Below are 23116 nucleotides of genomic sequence, written 5' to 3'. Positions count from 1 at the left end.
GACGACGCTGTATGGCGTTCCCTACAGGGGACGCTGTATAGCGTTCCCTACAGGGGGGGGGCTGTATGGCGTTCCTTACAGGGGGGGGGGCTGTATGGCGTTCCCTACAGGGGGGGCTGTATGGCGTTCCCTACAGGGGGGCTGTATGGCGTTCCCTACAGGGGGGCTGTATGGCGTTCCCTACAGGGGGGGTCTATATGCGTTCTCTACAGGGGGGGGCTGTATAGCGTTCCCTTTAGGTAACGCCATACAGCCCCCCCTGTAGAGAACGCCATACAGCGCCCCCCCTGTATGGAATGCCATACAGCGCCCCCCCCCTGTAGGGAACGCCATACAGCGCCCCCCCCCTGTAGGGAACGCCATACAGCGACCCCCCTGTAGGGAACGCCATACAGCGTGTCCCCCCCCTGTAGGGAACGCCATACAGCATCCCCCCTCCCAAAAAAAATTCGACCTACAGCATGTCCGACAAAAGACATGTATCCCCTATCCACAGGACAGGGGATACATGTGTGATCGCTGGCAGCGATAGGGAGAACGGGGGACCGAAAGTCCCCCAAGTTCTCCATGACTAACCTCTAACTTCCGGCGTCTGCGCAGCACAATAAAAATGAAAGGAGCGCTGGTCACGCATGCGCACAAGCGGGACCGGCGCTCCATTCATTTCTCCGGAGCTGCCGACACAGACCCCGGAAGTCAGAGGTTTGTGATGGAGAACTTCAGGGGACTTTCAGTCCCCCGTTCTCCCTATCGCTGCCAGCGATCACACATGTATCCCCTATCCTGTGGATAGGGGATACATGTCTTTTGTTTAATGGCAGAGCGGGGAGATACCTCCCTGCTCTGCCGTACTGTTCAGTGGCGTCCCGCTGTAGCAGCCATAGCGGCTGCTAGTGGAGCCTCCGGCCATGGTGGGGGCCCGTGCCGGCGGGCGACACGGGCCCCCCCATGCCGCGAGCTCCGTAGCAGCCGCTACTGCCGCTACGGCGGTAGTTACGCCACTGTATATATATATTAACCTTTATTTTATTATTTGTTCAGTCTTACTGGGGGACTTCACAATGCGATCTCCTGATCGCTGATATAAGGATTTGGTATACTCACTATGCCAAAGCATTAGTGCCTTTCAGCAACTGCGTCGTGGTTTGCCGATGGGGTGACAGAGGGAGCCCACTCTCTTTATCTTTTACTATCGACTGCAGCATCTAAGAGGTAAACGCCCGAGTTTAGAGGTCCATATGATCTCAGTGGTTTAAGCAGAAGCCCGACTGTCAATCAGATGGCTGGGCCCTGTATCTAAGCCTGTCATGTGTGACAATGCCTGTTTGGGCCCTGTATCTAAGCCTACCATGTGTGACACGGTTTACTGGGGCCACATATCTAAGCCTTTTCATGTGTGATACTGTCTGCTGAGCCAACGTATCTATCCAGTGGTGTAGCTATAGGGAGTCGCAGTTTTATATATATATATATATATATATATATATATATATATATATATATATATATATATATATATATATATATGCAGTGGAGGATCACATGACCTTATGTCTGCAGTACTTGTTACTGATTAGAGACCTGCTGGTCACGTGACCGCAGGCCCTACAACAGCAGCAAGAGAGAATACAATGAGGTGAGGTGAGCTGCTTCTTAAAGAGACTCTGTCACCACATTATAAGTGCCCTGTCTCCTACATAAGGAGATCGGCGCTGTAATGTAGGTGACAGTAATGCTTTTTATTTTGAAAAACGATCTATTTTCACAACGTTAGGAGCGATTTTGGTTTATGCTAATGAGCTTTCTTAATGCCCAAGTGGGCGTATTTTTACTTTCGACCAAGTGGGCGTTGTACAGAGGAGTGCATGACGCTGACCAATCAGCATCATGCACTCCTCTCCATTCATTTACACTGCACTAGCGATATAGTTATATCACTATGTGCAGCTACATACACAAGCCCTAACATTACTACAGTGTCCTGATAATGAATACACATGACCATCCAGCCTGGACGTCATGTGTACTCAGAATCCTGACACTTCTGAATCTTTTTTGTGAGATTCCGGCAAGTGAAACGAAATCTCGTTTAGCTCCGTAATCTCGCGAGATTTCGTTTCACTTGCCGGAATCTCACAAAAAAGATTCAGAAGTGTCAGCGGCTGCTACGGGGCCCGAAGCATGAGGAGGCCCACGCCACCCAGCTGGATACATGAACTAGATTAGCTGCTGTCTAGTAGTATTGTGTGGGGCTGGGGCATTGTAAACAGAGGGTCTTTACCATTATGCACATACAGGTTTATAAATATTGATACTGGATCCGACAACATATCCTGGGCCAGATAGCTTAATACAGGAATATTATGAACACAGCCAACTCCAGAGCTAGTATAAAAATATATAAATCTTATTTACAATATATACAATATGTACATTATATCAAATATAAAAATAAATATATAAAAATAAATAAATTATAAAAAAATATATAAATTTAAATATATAAAAAATAAATTTAAAACTATTAAAAATACATGATAAAAAATTAATATATGAATGAATCAAAAAATAAATATAAATAAATAATTAAAATAAATATAGAACTATATAAAAAATAAATAATAAAAATAAATTTATGAATAAATACACAAAAATAAATATAAATAAATGCTAAAAATAACTATATATAAAAATAAATATTTAAAAATATATGAATAAATACATAAAAGGTAACTAAATAAATAATAAAATTAAAAAAATAACTACGTAAAAAAATGTTATAAAAAAATAAATATATAGATAAAAATATAAAAATAAATAAACAAAAACATAACATAAAGGCAGCAGTTGATGGCTGAATGTGGCGGGTGTTGACTGAAATTTTGTGGTGGCGTCTGATAATATTTGATGGTTACTGTTGGTAGGTCAAGTTGATAGCAGCTGATTACAAATGGTATTAGCGGATGGCAGGTAGTGGTGGTTGTTCGAAACTTATGTTAGTTAATAGTTCATGGCAGATAGTAGTAGCTGATGATGGTTCATTTAGGTTGGTTGGTCGAAGTTGGTGGTTACTGGTGGTTGAAATTGGTGGCATCTGGTCGTAGTTGAAGGTGACAGTGGTAAATGGTGGCATCTGGTGGTAGCTGTTGGTAATTGGTGGTAATTAGTGGCATCTGGTGGTATTTGGTGGTAGTTGGTGTTGAATGGTGGTAATAATTGGTGCCATCTGGTAGTTTTAGATGGTGACAGGTGGTGGTTGGTATGACAAGGTGACTTTGGATTTTCTCCCCTGATGTTCTAGGGAGGTCACCACCTGGAACAAGAAAACATATTACAGACACTTTAGATAACCCTTTATTCCCTGGAGATCTATATTTATGATTGTCTATCCTGACCCCTCCGATGTCGGCCATTGTTAACCTATATAGCATAAGATGTCACTATCAAATGTGTATCCAAACAGATACGACCTGTTATTAACCCCTTGATGCATTGACCTCTTGACGCATGTACATGTACGTGATAAGCGTTATGGGGAAGTATGGACCGCGCACACGGGCTGAGCGCGCTCCATACTCAGCAGGTGTCAGCTGTGTATGACAGCTGACACCCGGGACTAACGGGAAGGAATAGTGATCACGCTGTTCCTGGCCATTTAACCGCTCAAATGTTGTGCTCAATCGCGAACACAGCATCTGAGGCGTTGAAATGAGGGGGGCCCTCCGACATCTCATCGGCACTCCCACAATGTGATCGTTAGGTGCCGATGGTTGTCATGGCAGCCCAGGGGTCTAATGAAGGCCCCCAGGCTGCCTTTTGTCTGCCTCTGTTAAGCCGTACCTCTAGCACGGTTTAACAGAAGCCTGTATGAATGACAATTATACATTAGTATTGCAGTATATTTTCCCAGCGATCTAACAATCGCTGGTTCAAGTCCCTAGGGGGACTAATGAAATGTGTAAAATAAAGTTTAATAAAGTTATTAGTAGTGAAATAAATATAAAAATATTAAAAGCTCTAAAATAACGTAAAAAATAAATAAAATTGGTATCGCTGCGTCAGTAGAAGTTCAAACTATTACAATACACAATTATTTAACTCGCACGGCGAACTCCGTAACAAACAAAAATTTTAAAATGCCAAAATCGCTGTTTTTTGGTTACCTTAGCTCTAACAAAAATATAATAAAAAGTGATCAAAAAGACCTATGTACAAAAAATTTTTACCAATAAAAACTACAGCTCGTCCCGCGAAAAATAAGCCCTCACACTCGTATTGAGCCGCAGAAAAGCAAAAGAACAAAGAAGAATGTCGTTTATTCTAATTTCAGCCTGCAAAGACCGTTTTTTCAATACATATGGTACTTTAAATGGTGCCATTAGAAACTGCAACTCCTCTCGCAAAAAATAAACCCTCACACCACTCTATTGATGGAAAAACAAAAAAAGTTATGGCTCTTGGAAGGCGGGGAGAAAAAACCCAAAATGAAAAATAAAAAAATGACTCAGTCATTAAGGGGTTAAAGAGACATTCCCCTCCTATTGATATATACACTGAGCTGTTTGTGAATGTTTCTACATCCCCTCAAGTAATTGTCCAGGTGGGCTGTTACAGCGGGGTCGTTATCGCCCCTCCCCCGCACAGAAGTGAAGACATTATTAGTGCTCTGTATCACCTCGTCACTAATAGTGGCGTTTTGTCCTCTTCTCAGGGGGCAGCTCGCTGGTGGTACTTGCTGCTTTCCCTGGCTCTTTTTTCTCCCCTTTTTGGTTTTCAGGCCTGAAAAAGAAAAAACCCTTATGTTCTATAGGAATAATAGACAAGAAATAGGATTACAGGACCTTGTTATGTTATAGTGGGAAGTAGGGCTGGGCAATTAAACAAAAAAAAAAAATCACCGCAATTAATCAATGTCATCTTGCGAATTTCGATTTTATCAATTATTTTTTCCTGGTTTAAAATGTATCTGCACCTTCAAAACGCAGATACAGTTGAATCCAATGATAGAGCAGGGAGCCGAAAGGTTCCTATGCTCGTTCACTATGTATCGCAAGACACTAGGCAGTGATTTTATCGCGCCTATCTTCGCCGTGCCGCACAGACCAGAGGAGTAGAGGGATTGCCTCTTCTCGTCAGTGGAACGGGGTTAAGTGAATATGTATATTATTATTTTATGAGGCATTATACAGCGTGGAGGCAGTTATGGGGGCATTATACTATGTAGAGGCAGCTATGGGGGCATTATACTGTGTGGCGGGCAACTATTGGGGCATTATAATGTGTAGGGACAGCTATGGGGCAATATAATGTGTGGGGGCAGTGTCGGGGTATATTATAAACAGCAGTATACAGTAGGCTTAGGGAATAAATATTAATTCAATGGCGTAGCATACAAATAGGGGGCATTGCCAGCAAAAAGAGGTGTGGTCTAATTAATTGTTCATTAATGGTAATCGAGGTTACATGTTCAATTAATCATGATTTTGATTTAGGTCATAATTGCCCAGCCCTGGTGTGAAGTTGGTGCCATCACTGAGAGTAACTCACTGGTCCGGGGCTCTGGGACACGCTTTACATTTTCTTTTCCTGGGCTTCAGCATGGCGGCAATCTCCGATCTGTTCAGATGAGACAGAAAATAGTGAGGAGAAATAAGTCGTCTGAGATGTAAGAATCTGCACATGAGGTGTAAAGAGTCATCAACACCTTCTATCCTCAATACATAAAATCAAATGAACCCTAAATAGGAACAGCAGGTATTGTACTATACAAATAGTGACTTACTCAGTGTAGAGATGACATTCAATGTCCAGCCCTGGCTCCCCGATCTCTGGAAGTATGGCGGCTCTTTCTAAATAATATTTTAGCGTTCGTCTTCTCTTTATGAATTTTTGTTTGATTGGTTGAGCAGCTAATAGTGGAAAAAATGTAAAGTATTAGGAAATTCTTCTCTACCCTAATAAATGAGTTCTATATACTTTTCTATAACCACCTGGTAGTCCGTAATATCTGATAATCTGAGAAATATTAAGTTCCACACAAAGGCACAGCTAAGGGTTCAACACATGGGGGGGCAAAACAAATCTGCGGCCTGAGTGGACCCCTCCCTCCTGATATAATCACATCCAGCTTTCCCTAATTACCCCACAGAGTAATCACTATCATCATTTCCAGCAACCCCCGCTCTGTTATAATCACACCCAGCGTTTCCAGGACCCCCCCCCCCAAGAGTAATCACATTCAGAGTGCCACTGGCATATTTCCCAAATTTTTTGATGATGGTCAGGGCAGAAGTTACAGAGCAGAGTGCCGCTGCCAGTAGCCAGGATTCCCCCACTCGTCTCCTGCTCCTCTCTGGCAGGAAGGGCGCGCCTCATGTCCATGTTTTCTAGCAGATGTGCCTAGTGTGCGGTGCGCCTGCTAGATGCAGGGACAATTTGTTTTGTCGTAAAGCAACAGCGAGGCGGGGGTGCTAGTTACTAATGGCGACAAGGCAGAATTATTTGTTTCAATTGGAAAGCGTTTTGATTGCTATTTAGAGCCTTGGTGGGTAGGCATTACCATATAAAGGGGCCCAGGGTCACCGCCCCCCTGCCAGCTACGCTTTTGGTCCTATTCATACCTGATTAAAAAATGTTTTACACTTACGTTTTTTTTCCTTCTCTAATAAAAGGGTCAATAAACCATTGGATACAAGCTCCTGGTATCTGGCCCCCTTGTTAGGTCTGGTAGATCTACGTCCGGTCATTTTCGCGACTGGAGGTATTTGGCTCCTAACTTCACAGTGACGTGAAAATGAAGTGATGCTGTATTAAACTGTCACTATGTATATTGGTTACTGGCGGAATGTTTAGTTTCCATAGAGATAGAACTTTTAGAAAGTTACATCATAGAGACTGTTTGTGATGTCATCGCTTACTGGCCCGAACTATTTTCTGCAGGGATGTATTATCTTATTTAAAGAGCCCTTGTCATCAAAATACGTTTGGATGTTTTAAAACCAATCAAGATATGATAATTATATATTATACAATGTGAGGGGGATTCTCTTCATTTTCAACAGTTTCTAAATTAAAATGACTTCTCATAAATATTCATAAGAGGCCACACCTCTTCCGTTCTCCCTAGAATGTATAATATAGTATATTCCACTATGTGCTGGCAGTTGACTGGTCTATCATGTAATGTGCTGAGTAACAGGGAATGTGTTTGGTCAAAGCCTCTCAGAACGAGTCTACGAGCTCTACCCCACAGACTTATTCAGACATAGACACAACGCTTAGACAAATTTGAGCTTAATTAACCCCTTGACCCCTTTTTTTTTTCTTCCCACTTTCCAAAAGCCATAACTTTTTTATTTTTCCATTGATATAACAATATGAGGGCTTGTTTTTGTCGGAACTAGTTGTAGCTCTTTCACTGCACCATTTATTGTACCATATAATGTACTGAGAAACTGGAAAGGGTGAGCTTTAATTTTTATGAATACTAAGTTTGGGGTACATGAGACTTTGATCACTTTTTATTACAATTTTTGGTGGGATATGAGGTGACCAAAAAACAGCAATTCTGCCATTTTGAATTTAGATTGTTTTTTTTACGCCATCTGTCAGGGATTAATAAGGGTAGAAATATGGCAGACCTGGGAGCCTTCATTAGGCCCCAGGCTGCAATGACAACCATTGTCACTCCGTAATCGCATCGCGGGAGGCCGATGGGCTGTCAGATGGGGCCGCCCCTCTTTCTAATGGCTTTTGACCACAACATTTAAGACAGGGGCGTAACTAGGAAAGACTGGGCCCCATAGCAAACTTTTGACTGGGGCCCCCCTCCCCTGGGTGTCACACAACCCCCCCTTGTAGATAGTGCCTTTTTTACAGCCCCCCCTGTAGATAACGCCATACAGCCCCCCCTCTGTAGATAGCGCCATACATCCCCTTGTAGATAACGCCATACAGCCCCCCTGTAGATAACGCCATACAGCCCCCTGCAGAGAACGCCATACAGCCCCCCTGCAGAGAACGCCATACAGCCCCCCCTGTAGAGAACGCCATACAGCCCCCCATGTAGAGAACGCCATACAGCCCCCCCTGTAGGGAACGCCATACAGCCCCCCCGTAGAGAACGCCATACAGCCCCCCCTGTAGGGAACGCCATACAGCTCCCCCCCCCTGTAGGGAACGGCATACAGCCACCCCCCCTGTAGGGAACGCCATACAGCGTCCCCCCTCCCAAAAAAATGCGACCTACAGTGTGTCCTACAAAATACATGTATCCCCTCTCCACGGGATCTCCACAGGATAGGAGATACATGAGTGATCGCTGGCAGCGATAGGGAGAACGGGGGACTGAAAGTCCCCTGAACTTCTCCATGACAAACCTCGGACTTCCGGCGTCTGCGCAGCTCAATAAAAATGAAAGGAGCGCTGGTCACGCATGCGCAGAAGCACGACCGTCGCTCCATTCATTTCTACGGAGCTGCCGACACAGACCCCGGAAGTCCGAGGTTTGTGATGGAGAACTTCAGGGGACTTTCAGTCCCCCGTTCTCCCTATCAATGCCAGCGATCACACATGTATCCCCTGTCCTGTGGAGATCCTTTGGAGAGGTGATACATGTCCTGTGGAGAGGGGATACATGTCCTGTGGAGAGGGGATACATGTCCTGTGGAGAGGGGGGGGATACATGTCTTATGCTCTATTTTGCGCCTTCAGGACCAGACACCGTTTAGCCATTTTTAGCACGTGTTAGTTAAATGGCTATAATATTTTTATTTGTTGGGCTAACGACGTGATTTTTGCGACGTTTTTTCCGTAGACAATGCAGGTTTCTTTTTTTATCATTTTTATACACACCTTTTTTGCTATTTTAGAATTTTTATTCATAAAGTTTGAAAATAATAGTAAAAAAATAAGCTTTTTTACATTTCAGCTATTTTTTTTTGGGTAATAACATAGTTTTACCCTAAAATAGACCTTTTAATTGTGATCGCCATTGTCTACCGTTAATTTTTATATATTACATGTCTATATTAGGGTAATTGGGTCAGCGCTAGCGTTACAACAATGATTGGCGGGGGGGGGGAACGTTTTTTTTTTTGGGGTGGGTATTTTATGTGCATTTATTATTTACATTTTTTTTGCACTTTACTTTATTATTTTTTTATTACTATGGTCTGTCCCCCAATGGTCAAAAAAGACCTTTGGGGAACTTTATATATTTTTTTTCTTTCTTTTACACCATGTTTTTCCACTGTAACTGGAGCTGCACAGCAGCCCCAGTTACAGGGGAAATCAGCCCTCTCATAGTGACGATTGTCACTAATAGGGCTGTGCTGGTTCTAGTAAGACCCAGCAGCAGTCTGCCACTAACGGCAGTCGGCGATCATGTGAGTCACATGATCACCGGGAGGAATAGAGACAGAGCCGCTGCTGCTGTCTCTATTCCTGTACACAGCGCTCATTCAGCGCTGTGTACAAGTGATCAGAGAAGACAGAAGCAGCGAAAGCTGCTTCTATCCTCTCCTCAGGGTCCCCGGCAGTCACTGACAGCCGGAGACCCGACATTCAGCTGCCCGATCGCGCGGGCAGCAAGTTAAAACCCGAGCCGTAGAAAGTCTATGGCTCGGGTTTTAAGGACCCTGACCGCTGGCCGTAAAAATACAGCCAGCGGTCGGGAACCAGTTAATGGCAGAGCGGGGAGATACCTCCCTGCTCTGCCGTAGTGTTCAGTGGCGTCCCGCTGTAGCAGCCATAGCGGCTGCTAGCGGAGCCTCCGGCCATGGTGGGGGCCCGTGCCGGCGGGCGACACGGGCCCCCTCATGCCGCGGGCCCCGTAGCAGCCGCTACTGCTGCTACGGCGGTAGTTACGCCACTGATTTAAGAGGTTAAACAGAGGTTGCAGTGTAAAAAGGGATTGCAGTGAAGTGCCGGCAGTGTCATACAGCTGAAACCCGCTTAGTATGCCGTGAGCCCGCTCCATACTTCTCTTTGCCAGCTGTGACTTAACCTGTCTTCAAATGTTGGCAGGGCATTAAAATTTCCTGGATAATAGCGCAACAGGACATGATAAAATTTAATAGATGTCATGTATCTGGATACAACTATGAGAATATATTAGAAGGTAACATTGATTATGTTAACAGTCACATACAGATGTCACAGGTGATATCACATCTGTGGTTTTACATAGGACTGCAGGTAAAACTTAGAGTTATATTAACCGTTATCACTGTCTATAAAATGAACAGTTAAATGATAAATTCAGCTCTGCTACATCTATATATTACAGCTGTAGATAATATGTAAGTGACCCTTTTCTTGTACATGCTGACTATTAATCTCCATGCTCTTGCATTATCAATCTCATTGAGTAGAGGTGCTGGTAAATCATATTGTCCACACACAAACCACTCCTGTCCTGGATTCCAGATTAAGGGTATGTTCACACGTAGTAAACGCCCCGAAATACACTTTGAAAAGCACTAGCAAAATGCCTTCAAACAGTGTATTTTTACGCCGCTGTGGCCGGGGATTCCGTTTAGGGAGACTTCTCCTCGAGCAGTCCCCTATAGTGGCGCTATTTACAGGAAGTGGTGGTGCCATCTACAGGGGAGTGCCACATACGGGGGTGCTATGTACAAGGGGGCTGTGTGGCAATACCTAGAGGGGGGCTGTGTGGCACTACCTACAGGGGGGCTGTGTGGCATTTTCTACAGAGTGCAGTGTGTGGCAGTAAGTAAAGTGGGTTGTGGCAGTAACTACAGGGGCTGTAGCAGTATTTGCAGGGGGCTATGTGGCATTATCTACATAGAACAGTGTGTAGCATCATCTACAGGGGGACGGTGGCAATATCTAGAGGATGGCTGTGACAGTATCTACAGGGGGTTGTGTGGCATTATATACATAGGGAAGCGTGTGGCAAAAAATTGGCAAATTAAATTCATCCGGATTGGAATCGACCATTAAAAGCGGAAACGGAAGGGATGCAAAACGGCCGAAAAAAGCGGACCAAAAGTTCCGTTTTGGTCAGTTTTTCTCAGGTTGTTTTGCATCTGTTTCGGTTTCGAGCCGAGTTTCCGTTTTTAACGGCTAATTTTGACCTGTTTTGCATACATTTTTTTCCCTGTCCGTTAGAAACGGATGAATTTCATTTGTAAATTTTCTTCCACACACTTCCCTCTGTAGATAATGCCACACCCTGCCCTCTGTAGATAATGCCACACACTGCCCTCTGCAGATAATGCCACACACTGCCCTCTGTAGATAATTCCAAACACTGCCCTCTGTAGATAATGTCACACACTGCCCACTGTAGATAAGGCTACAGCCCCCTTTGTAGGAAGTGCCACACAGCCCCGCTTGTGGGTAGGGCCACATATACCCCATTGTAGGTAGTGCCACACAGACCCCCTTGTAGGTAGTGCCACACAGCCCCCCTTTAGGTAATGCCACATAGCCCCCTGTAGGTAGTGCTACACAGCACCCTTGTACATAACCACCCCCCATAGATGGCACCCCCCCTACCTTCCCGTAGGGGACCGCATCAGGAGAAGTCCCTGACTTCACTGTCCATATATGGACAGTGAAGTCAGGGACTTCTCCTGGATCGGAATCACTGGCCACAGCGCCGGGGATTCCGCTTCAGAAGTCCATGACATCACTGTCCATATATGGACAATAAAGTCTGACTTCTCCTGGAGCAGAATCCCCGGCCACAGCTTCGGCCGAAGCTGTGGCCGGGTATTAGGGATTCTGCTCCTACAGGGAGCAACAAAATACCCTCCTCCTCCTCCTTACATGCACTTTGCATTGTGAGGAGGGGAAGAGAGCGATCGGCAGAATGCACGGCCATCACTCGGATCACGTCCTTGCTTTACAAGGCCCCATAAACTGGGAGCCGTGTGAATTGCCCCATTTCAAAGAATGGTCGTCACACGGCCAAGAATCCCTGTCGTGTGAATAAGGCCTTAGGATTGCACAGCCTGATCCTTATGAAACTACCATAGAAAGAAGAGAGGCACGCACATCCAAAAGATATAAAAAATAGCCAAAATGTTTATTAAAAACCATAAACACAAACAAGTTAAAAACGTTGTATACAAGGATAACAAACAGTGATCCACAATAGGATACACTGTGAAGTGCACGAACCCCAAACTGAATCAGACCTGCCAGATAATCTGTAAAGCTCATCTAAGAGCCCCACTTCAATGCGCACAAAAATGTCTAAAATAGGATAAGAACATCAGAACATATAACAATTCCTAAAATAGGACAAGACCATCTGAAAAACGTGATATACAATACAGTAACACATAGCCAAAAGCATCACAAAAATTTTACATTTAGTAGAGTCCTGCAGGGGGGCTGCTCACTAAAAAACAGAGACTAGCTCCACGTGTATACAACGTTTTTAACTTATTTATCTCTTTGGTGTTAACCCCTTCCCGCTTTGGCCACTTTTGACCTTCCTGACAGAGCCTCATTTTACATATCTGACATGTTTCACTTTATGTGGTTATAACGTCGGAATACTTTTACCTATCCAAGCGATTCTGAGATTGTTTTCTCGTGACACATTGGACTTTAAGTTAGTGGTAAAATTTGGTCGATACATTCAGTATTTAATTGTGAAAAACACCAAAATTTTGCAAAGAATTGCAAAAATGTGAATTTTTCTAAATTTAAATGTATCAGCTTGCAAGACAGATAGTAATAACACAGAAAATAGTTACTATTTCACATTTCTTATATGTCAAATAGTTACTATTTCACATATGCCATATGTCTACTTTATGTTTGCATCGTTTTTTGAACATTCTTTTATTTTTCTAGGACGTTACAAGGCCTAGAACTTTAGCTGCAATTTCGCACATTTTCAAGAAAATTTCAAAAGGCTATTTTTTCAGGGACCAGTTCAGTTGTGAAGTGGCTTTTAGAACCTTATATATTAGAAACCCCCAATAAGTCACCCCAGTTTAAAAACTGCACCCCTCAAAGTATTCAAAACAGCATTTAGAAAGTTTCTTAACTCTTTAGACATTTCGCAGGAATTAAAGCAAAGTAGACATGACTTTTACAAAGTTAATTTTTTTTTTCTGCGCCTGCTAACATTAAGCCTCGCCATAGTAATGGATGTTGTCAATCAGCCAGCAGCTATTAATAAGGCAGTAATAATAAAGTTTAAAAAAATACGAGGACATAGAAAAAATATTTTATTGAAATAAAAACCACCCAGACAACCCTCATTAACCATTTTATTGAGAATAAAAAAAACCGCTGTGATTGAAGTAGTCCTCGAATCCAACGTAGTCCAACAACCGAACCTGTAAAATAACACAAACACACAAAAATAATTAATAACACATAAAAAAACAAAACAATTCTTATGCTTACCTTTTCTGGGTCCAGCACTGGAACCGCAATTTCAGCGAGCTGGTCCCTATATCTAATCCTATCATGTGTTATACTGTCTGTTGAGCTACTGTATCTAATCCTATAATGTGTGATACTGTCTGTTGAGCTAATGTATCTAATCCTATCATGTGTGATACTGTGCTGAGCCACTGTATCTAATCCTATCCATAGTATATATGGTAGTGCTATAGATATGCTGTCTCCTATACACACATACACACAGACACACGCACACACACACACACACACACACACACACACACACACACACATATATATTCAGGGGCGCAGTGTATAGTACTATTATATTCAGGGCACAGTGTATAGTGCTATTATATTAAGGAGCGCAGTGTATAGTACTATTATATTCAGGAGCACAGTGTATAGTACTATTATATTCAGGAGTACAGTGTATAGTACTATTATATTCAGGGGCGCAGTTTATAGTACTATGATATTTAGGAGTACAGTGTATGGTACTATTATATTCAGGAGCACAGTGTATAGTACTATTATATTCAGGAGTGCAGTGTATGGTACTATTATATTCAGGGGCGCAGGGTATAGTACTATTATATTCAGGAGCACAGTGTATAGTACTATTATATTCAGGAGCACAGTGTATAGTACTATTATATTCAGGGGCGCAGTGTATAGTACTATTATATTCAGAAGCACAGTGTATAGTACTATTATATTCAGGGGCGCAGTGTATAGTACTATTATATTCAAGAGTACAGTGTATAGTACTATTATATTCAGGGGCGCAGTGTATATTCAGGAGCACAGTGTATACTACTATTATATTCTGGAACACAGTGTATAGTACTATTATATTCAGGGGCACAGTGTATAGTACTATTATATTCAGGAGCACAGTGTATAGTACTATTATATTCAGGAGTACAGTGTATAGTACTATTATATTCAGTGGCACAGTGTATAGTACTATTATATTCAGGAGTGCAGTGTATAGTACTATTATATTCAGGAGTACAGTGTATAGTACTATTATATTCAGGGGCGCAGTGTATAGTACTATTATATTCAGGAGCACAGTGTATAGTACTATTATATTCAGGAGCACAGTGTATAGTACTATTATATTCAGGAGTACAGTGTATAGTACTATTATATTCAGGGGCGCAGTTTATAGTACTATGATATTTAGGAGTACAGTGTATGTACTATTATATTCAGGGGCGCAGTGTATAGTACTATTATATTCAGGAGTGCAGTGTATAGTACTATTATATTCAGGAGTACAGTGTATAGTACTATTATATTCAGGGGCGCAGTGTATAGTACTATTATATTCAGGAGCACAGTGTATAGTACTATTATATTCAGGAGCACAGTGTATAGTACTATTATATTCAGGAGTACAGTGTATAGTACTATTATATTCAGGAGTGCAGTGTATAGTACTATTATATTCAGGAGTACAGTGTATAGTACTATTATATTCAGGAGTACAGTGTATAGTGTTATTATATTCAGGAGTGCAGTGTATAGTACTATTATATTCAGGAGCACAGTGTATAGTACTATTATATTCAGGAGTACAGTGTATAGTACTATTATATTCAGGGGCGCAGTTTATAGTACTATGATATTTAGGAGTACAGTGTATGGTACTATTATATTCAGGGGCGCAGTGTATAGTACTATTATATTCAGGAGCACAGTGTATAGTACTATTATATTCAGGAGCACAGTGTAAAGTACGATTATATTCAGGAGCACAGTGTATAGTACTATTATATTCATTGTATGATACTATTATATTTAGAAGCATAGAGTGTGGCATCATGAGAATTTTATCTTCGTTTATAGGTGTGGAAATGTTGGAAAAGTGAGGAGCCGAAGACATCTGAGCTGTGAACTGCATAAATGGGCCGTGCCCTTTGAGAAGTCATCATAGAGGTCTGGACCGGATGACACAGAAAATAGTTACTATTTCACATGTCCCATATGTCAAATAGTTACTATTTCACATATGCCATATGTCTACTTTATGTTTGCATCGTTTTTTGAACATTCTTTTATTTTTCTAGGACGTTACAAGGCCTAGAACTTTAGCTGCAATTTCGCACATTTTCAAGAAAATTTCAAAAGGCTATTTTTTCAGGGACCAGTTCAGTTGTGAAGTGGCTTTTAGAACCTTATATATTAGAAACCCCCAATAAGTCACCCCAGTTTAAAAACTGCACCCCTCAAAGTATTCAAAACAGCATTTAGAAAGTTTCTTAACTCTTTAGACATTTCGCAGGAATTAAAGCAAAGTAGACATGACTTTTACAAAGTTAATTTTTTTTTTCTGCGCCTGCTAACATTAAGCCTCGCCATAGTAATGGATGTTGTCAATCAGCCAGCAGCTATTAATAAGGCAGTAATAATAAAGTTTAAAAAAATACGAGGACATAGAAAAAATATTTTATTGAAATAAAAACCACCCAGACAACCCTCATTAACCATTTTATTGAGAATAAAAAAAACCGCTGTGATTGAAGTAGTCCTCGAATCCAACGTAGTCCAACAACCGAACCTGTAAAATAACACAAACACACAAAAATAATTAATAAAACATAAAAAAACAAAACAATTCTTATGCTTACCTTTTCTGGGTCCAGCACTGGAACCGCAATTTCAGCGAGCTGGTCCCTATATCTAATCCTATCATGTGTTATACTGTCTGTTGAGCTACTGTATCTAATCCTATAATGTGTGATACTGTCTGTTGAGCTAATGTATCTAATCCTATCATGTGTGATACTGTGCTGAGCCACTGTATCTAATCCTATCCATAGTATATATGGTAGTGCTATAGATATGCTGTCTCCTATACACACATACACACAGACACACGCACACACACACACACACACACACACACACACACACACACACACATATATATTCAGGGGCGCAGTGTATAGTACTATTATATTCAGGGCACAGTGTATAGTGCTATTATATTAAGGAGCGCAGTGTATAGTACTATTATATTCAGGAGCACAGTGTATAGTACTATTATATTCAGGAGTACAGTGTATAGTACTATTATATTCAGGGGCGCAGTTTATAGTACTATGATATTTAGGAGTACAGTGTATGGTACTATTATATTCAGGAGCACAGTGTATAGTACTATTATATTCAGGAGTGCAGTGTATGGTACTATTATATTCAGGGGCGCAGTGTATAGTACTATTATATTCAGGAGCACAGTGTATAGTACTATTATATTCAGGAGCACAGTGTATAGTACTATTATATTCAGGAGTTCAGTGTATGGTACTATTATATTCAGGAGCACAGTGTATAGTACTATTATATTCAGGGGCGCAGTGTATAGTACTATTATATTCAGAAGCACAGTGTATAGTACTATTATATTCAGGGGCGCAGTGTATAGTACTATTATATTCAAGAGTACAGTGTATAGTACTATTATATTCAGGGGCGCAGTGTATATTCAGGAGCACAGTGTATACTACTATTATATTCTGGAACACAGTGTATAGTACTATTATATTCAGGGGCACAGTGTATAGTACTATTATATTCAGGAGCACAGTGTATAGTACTATTATATTCAGGAGTGCAGTGTATAGTACTATTATATTCAGGGGAACAGTGTATAGTACTATTATATTCAGGAGTACAGTGTATAGTACTATTATATTCAGTGGCACAGTGTATAGTACTATTATATTCAGGAGTGCAGTGTATAGTACTATTATATTCAGGAGTACAGTGTATAGTACTATTATATTCAGGGGCGCAGTGTATAGTACTATTATATTCAGGAGCACAGTGTATGTACTATTATATTCAGGGGCGCAGTGTATAGTACTATTATATTCAGGAGTGCAGTGTATAGTACTATTATATTCAGGAGTACAGTGTATAGTACTATTATATTCAGGGGCGCAGTGTATAGTACTATTATATTCAGGAGCACAGTGTATAGTACTATTATATTCAGGAGCACAGTGTATAGTACTATTATATTCAGGAGTACAGTGTATAGTACTATTATATTCAGGGGCGCAGTTTATAGTACTATGATATTTAGGAGTACAGTGTATGGTACTATTATATTCAGGGGCGCAGTGTATAGTACTATTATATTCAGGAGCACAGTGTATAGTACTATTATATTCAGGAGCACAGTGTAAAGTACGATTATATTCAGGAGCACAGTGTATAGTACTATTATATTCATTGTATGATACTATTATATTTAGAAGCATAGAGTGTGGCATCATGAGAATTTTATCTTCGTTTATAGGTGTGGAAATGTTGGAAAAGTGAGGAGCCGAAGACATCTGAGCTGTGAACTGCATAAATGGGCCGTGCCCGAGAGAAGTCATCATAGAGGTCTGGACCGGATGGAGAAGAAAAGAGAAAAAGAACGAAAAAGAATCTGAGACATCACCTGTGAGTCACTCAATGTAAATGTTTATTCTCCCTGTGACTGATCAGTACTGTAGTCACTGTATGATCTGCAGCGAGATGACGGATGGTAGCATTATTTTTTGTTAAACAGCAACTCCCAGCATATCCTAACCATTGTTCAGGATATACTGGGATGATCTCTGTACTGAACTGTATTTGTTCTAGTGCTGTATATATGTACTGAGCTTGGTTCTGGTGCTGTATATATATATATATATATTGGTTCTGGAGTTATATATATGTAGTGAGCTTGGTTCTGGGGATGTATATATGTACTGAGCTTGGTTCTGGTGCTGTATATATATATATATATATATATATATATACTGTGCTTGGTTCTGGAGTTATATATATGTACTGAGCTTGTTCTGGCGTTGTATATATGTACTGAGCTTTGTTCTGGGGATGTATATATGTACTGAGCTTGGTTCTAGTGCTGTAGATATGTACTGAGCTTTGTTCTGGTGCTGTATTTATGTACTGAGCTTGGTTTTGGGGCTGTAGTTATGTACTGAGCTTGGTTCTAGTGCTGTATATATGTACTGAGCTTTGTTCTGGTGTTGTATATATGTACAGAGCTTGGTTCTTCGGCTGTATATATGTGCTGAGCTTGGTTCTGGGTCTGTATATATTTACCTTCTCTTAAGGTAAAAGTTTATGTTAAATCTACTTTTACCTTAAGAGAAGGTAAATATATACAGTAAAAACTAAACCCAAAAAACCATGGAGGAATCTCAGTTTTTTCCAATTCACTCATTATATGGTACTTTACATGGTGCCAATAAAAACTATAAATCCTCCTGCAAAAAATAATCCTTCACACACCACTCTATTGATGTAAAAATAAAAAAGTTATAAAGCTCCTGACCACTTCAGTGTCTCAAAGTATTCTGCTTTCTTTCTTCTATATGGCTCATTCTGCTTTTACAGCTAAATTAAAACCGTGCCAGATCTGTGGCTGCCTAAACAGAAATCTGCAAATATATATGGTACAGCGTCTTCGGAGTTCAGGAAGGGGGGGGGGGGGCCCAGACCTGAAAAAGTGACCGGGGCCCATGGTACCCTTAATCCGCCCCTGTATATATATATATATATATATATATATATATATATATATATATATATTTATATACACACAATGGAGGATCACATGACCTTATGTCTGCAGTACTTGTTACTGATTAGAGACCTGCTGGTCACGTGACCGCAGGCCCTACAACAGCAGCAAGAGAGAAGACAGTGAGGTGAGATGAGCTGCTAGGTAAGAATAAGGGGATCATGGATTTGTTTAAAGGTTCTGTGTTTAGGGGGTCTGGTGTCTGTATTTAGGGCTCTGGTCTGGGGACTGTATATTTAGGGGGTCTATATTTAGGGGTCTGGTATGGGGTCTGTATTTAGGAGGTCTGGGGTCTGTATATTAGGGGGTCTGGTCTGGGGTCAGTATAGTTAGGGGGTCTGGTCTCTGTATTAGTTTATGGGGGTCTGTATTTAGGGGGTTGGGTTCTGTAGTAGTTTAGAGAGTCAGGTATGGGGTCTGTATTCGTTTATGGGGTCTGTATTTAGGGGGCCTGGTCTGGGGTCTGTATTAGTTTAGGGGGACTGGTCTGGGGTATATATTAGTTTAGGGAGTAAGGTCTGGGGTCATTAATTTAGGAGGTCAGGTCTGGGGTCTGTATTTAGGGGTCTCATATGTGGTCTGTATTAGTTTATGGGGTCTGTATTTAGGGGTCTGGTATGGGGTCTGTATTAGTTTATGGGGTTTGTATTTATGGGGCCTGGTCTGGGGTGTGTATTAGTTTACGGAGTCAGGTCTGGGGTCATTATTAGTTTAGGGGACCAGGTCTGGGGTCTGTATGTAGAGGTCTGGTCCGAGGTCTGTATTTAGGCTGCTTGTTCTGGGGTCTGTATTTGTTTGGGGTGTTTGTTCTAGGGTATGTATTTGCTTAGGGGGGTCTGGTGTGGGGACGGCAATAGTTTAGAAGGTCTGGGGTCTGTATGCATTCTAATTTATTAGTTTGAGTAAAAGGGGTTGTCTGGGCACATCGATATGAAAATCAGTATGAAAAACCTGGCCGTGCCCGCATAACACCTTTAATGTATGGGCTTGGGCCTTGGTGTCTGAATTTTTGTGTTTCTATTGAGGCTGGAAATGGCTGCAGAAGTGAGGGGCAAAGATGTCTCATCAGGAGAAATCGCAACACTGTGTCAGGTGGAGAAGAAAAGAGAACGACTCCCATCAGAGAAGACATCACTTGTGAGTCACTGGATCTAAAGAAGATCTGTCCTCTCTCCTGACAGGTCTGTTGTAGGAAATCCTTGTATTCCGCATAGTGTTTGTGTACCCAGGACTAATAGACAAATGCGTGTTACCATTCCCATTCTCAGGAGGATGTGTCCCTACACAGTGTTATACTGTTAGCGATGGTTGGAGACTGTCAGTATGTAGGGACACAGCCCTTTGACAAGAGGAATCGTAACACCCATTTGCCAAAGCTCGTACAAAAAGTGGTGTTCACTATAGACATGGCATAGCGGCGGTGGGGAAGGGGGCCCAAGTTTGTGGAGCAGCCCAGGGCCTATGGTCTACTTAATCCGCTATATACAGTATATATATATATATATATATATATATATATGTATATATATATATATATATATATATATGTATATATATATATATATATATATATATATATGTATATATATACATATACACAGTGAAGGAAATAAGTATTTGATCCCTTGCTGATTTTGTAAGTTTGCCCACTGTCGAAGACATGAACAGTCTAGAATTTTTAGGCTAGTTTAATTTTACCAGTGAGAGATAGATATATATATATATATATATATATATATATATATATATATATATATATATATATATATATATATATATATATTTTAAAAAAAAAGAAAATCAGGTTGTCAAAATTATATATATTTATTTGCATTGTGCACAGAGAAATAAGTATTTGATCCCCTACCAACCATTAAGAGTTCAGCCTCCTCCAGACCAGTTACACGCTCCAAATCAACTTGGTGCCTGCATTAAAGACAGCTGTCTTACATGGTCACCTGTATAAAAGACTCCTGTCCACAGACTCAATTAATCAGTCTGACTCTAACCTCTACAACATGGGCAAGACCAAAGAGCTTTCTAAGGATGTCAGGGACAAGATCATAGACCTGCACAAGGCTGGAATGGGCTACAAAACCATAAGTAAGACGCTGGGTGAGAAGGAGACAACTGTTGGTGCAATAGTAAGAAAATGGAAGACATACAAAATGACTGTCAATTGACATCGATCTGGGGCTCCATGCAAAATCTCACCTCGTGGGGTATCCTTGATCCTGAGGAAGGTGAGAGCTCAGCCGAAAACTACACGGGGGGAACTTGTTAATGATCTCAAGGCAGCTGGGACCACAGTCACCCAGAAAACCATTGGTAACACATTACGCCGTAATGGATTAAAATACTGCAGTGCCCGCAAGGTCCCCCTGCTCAAGAAGGCACATGTACAGGCCCGTCTGAAGTTTGCAAATGAACATCTGGATGATTCTGAGAGTGATTGGGAGAAGGTGCTGTGGTCAGATGAGACTAAAATTGAGCTCTTTGGCATTAACTCTACTCGCCGTGTTTGGAGGAAGAGAAATGCTGCCTATGACCCAAAGAACACCGTCCCCACTGTCAAGCATGGAGGTGGAAACATTATGTTTTGGGTGTGTTTCTCTGGTAAGGGCACAGGACTACTTCACCGCATCAATGGGAGAATGGATGGAGCCATGTACCGTCAAATCCTGAGTGACAACCTCCTTCCCTCCACCAGGACATTAAAAATGGCTCGTGGCTGGGTCTTCCAGCACGACAATGACCCGAAACATACAGCCAAGGCAACAAAGGAGTTGCTCAAAAAGAAGCACATTAAGGTCATGGAGTGGCCTAGCCAGTCTCCAGACCTTAATCCCATCGAAAACTTATGGAGGGAGCTGAAGATCCAAGTTGCCAAGCAACAGCCTCGAAATCGTAATGATTTACAGATGATCTGCAAAGAGGAGTGGGCCAAAATTCCATCTAACATGTGTGCAAACCTCATCATCAACTACAAAAAACGTCTGACTGCTGTGCTTGCCAACAAGGGTTTTGCCACCAAGTATTAAGTCTTGTTTGCCAAAGGGATCAAATACTTATTTCTCTGTGCACAATGCAAATAAATATATATAATTTTAACAATGTGATTTTCTTTTTTTTTTAATTTATATAATCTATCTCTCACTGGTAAAATTAACCTAGCCTAAAAATTCTAGACTGTTCATGTCTTTGTATATATATATATATATATATATATATATATATATATATATATGTATACATATTTTGTTGGGGGGGGGACAAAACATTTGCCTTGGGGCTAGTGCCCTTATTTTTTTAAGAGCCTAGCTGCTAGTGCTGCATCGGTGGGTCACTTAGGAGACCCAGTAATGCAGTTGACGGCCGTCTTCTGTAAAGAGAAGTTAGTTTGGTGGTCAAGAAGCCTTTAGTTATGCCCCTGGTTATGGTGGCTTTATGAAGGGCACTACATGATATAGTTACGTCTTGGTGACTTATCAGGTTAAGGCCGGATTTACACGAGCGTGTGCGTTTTGCGCACACAAAAGGCACTTAACAGCTCCGTGTGTCATCACCATATGATGCGCGGCTGCGTGATTTTCGCGCAGCCGCCATCATTATGACACTCTGTTTGTATGTTTGTAAACAGAAAAGCACGTGGTGCTTTTCTGTTTTCATTCATACTTTTTACTGCTGTTGCGCGAATCACGCGCGTCACACGGAAGTGCTTCCGTGTGGTGAGCGTGATTTTCACGCACCCACTGACTTCAATTGGTGCGTGATGCGCGAACAACGCACAAATATAGGACATGTCGTGCGTTTCACGCAGCGGACACACGCTGTGTGAAAATCACGGACTGTCTGCACGGCGCCATAGAATAACATAGGTCCGTACGAAGCGCGTGAAAATCACGCGCGTTGCACGGACATATTACACGTTCGTGTAAATCCGCCCTAGGAGACATTCTTGGTTTGCACCCAGCTTTTTTCCACTGTAAATGGATCTTATGCCTGTGCATGCTGTACCCCATCTCTCACATTGTACTAAGAACTGTCATTTGTGAACAGCAAAAAAAGGCACTATCAATACCTCAATGTGATCACAAAGAGACCCACACAAATATAGGT

Source organism: Rhinoderma darwinii, chromosome 4 (genome assembly GCF_050947455.1).
Source record: "Rhinoderma darwinii isolate aRhiDar2 chromosome 4, aRhiDar2.hap1, whole genome shotgun sequence".
NCBI lineage: Eukaryota > Metazoa > Chordata > Amphibia > Anura > Rhinodermatidae > Rhinoderma > Rhinoderma darwinii.
Note: the sequence above shows the minus strand (reverse complement) of the source record.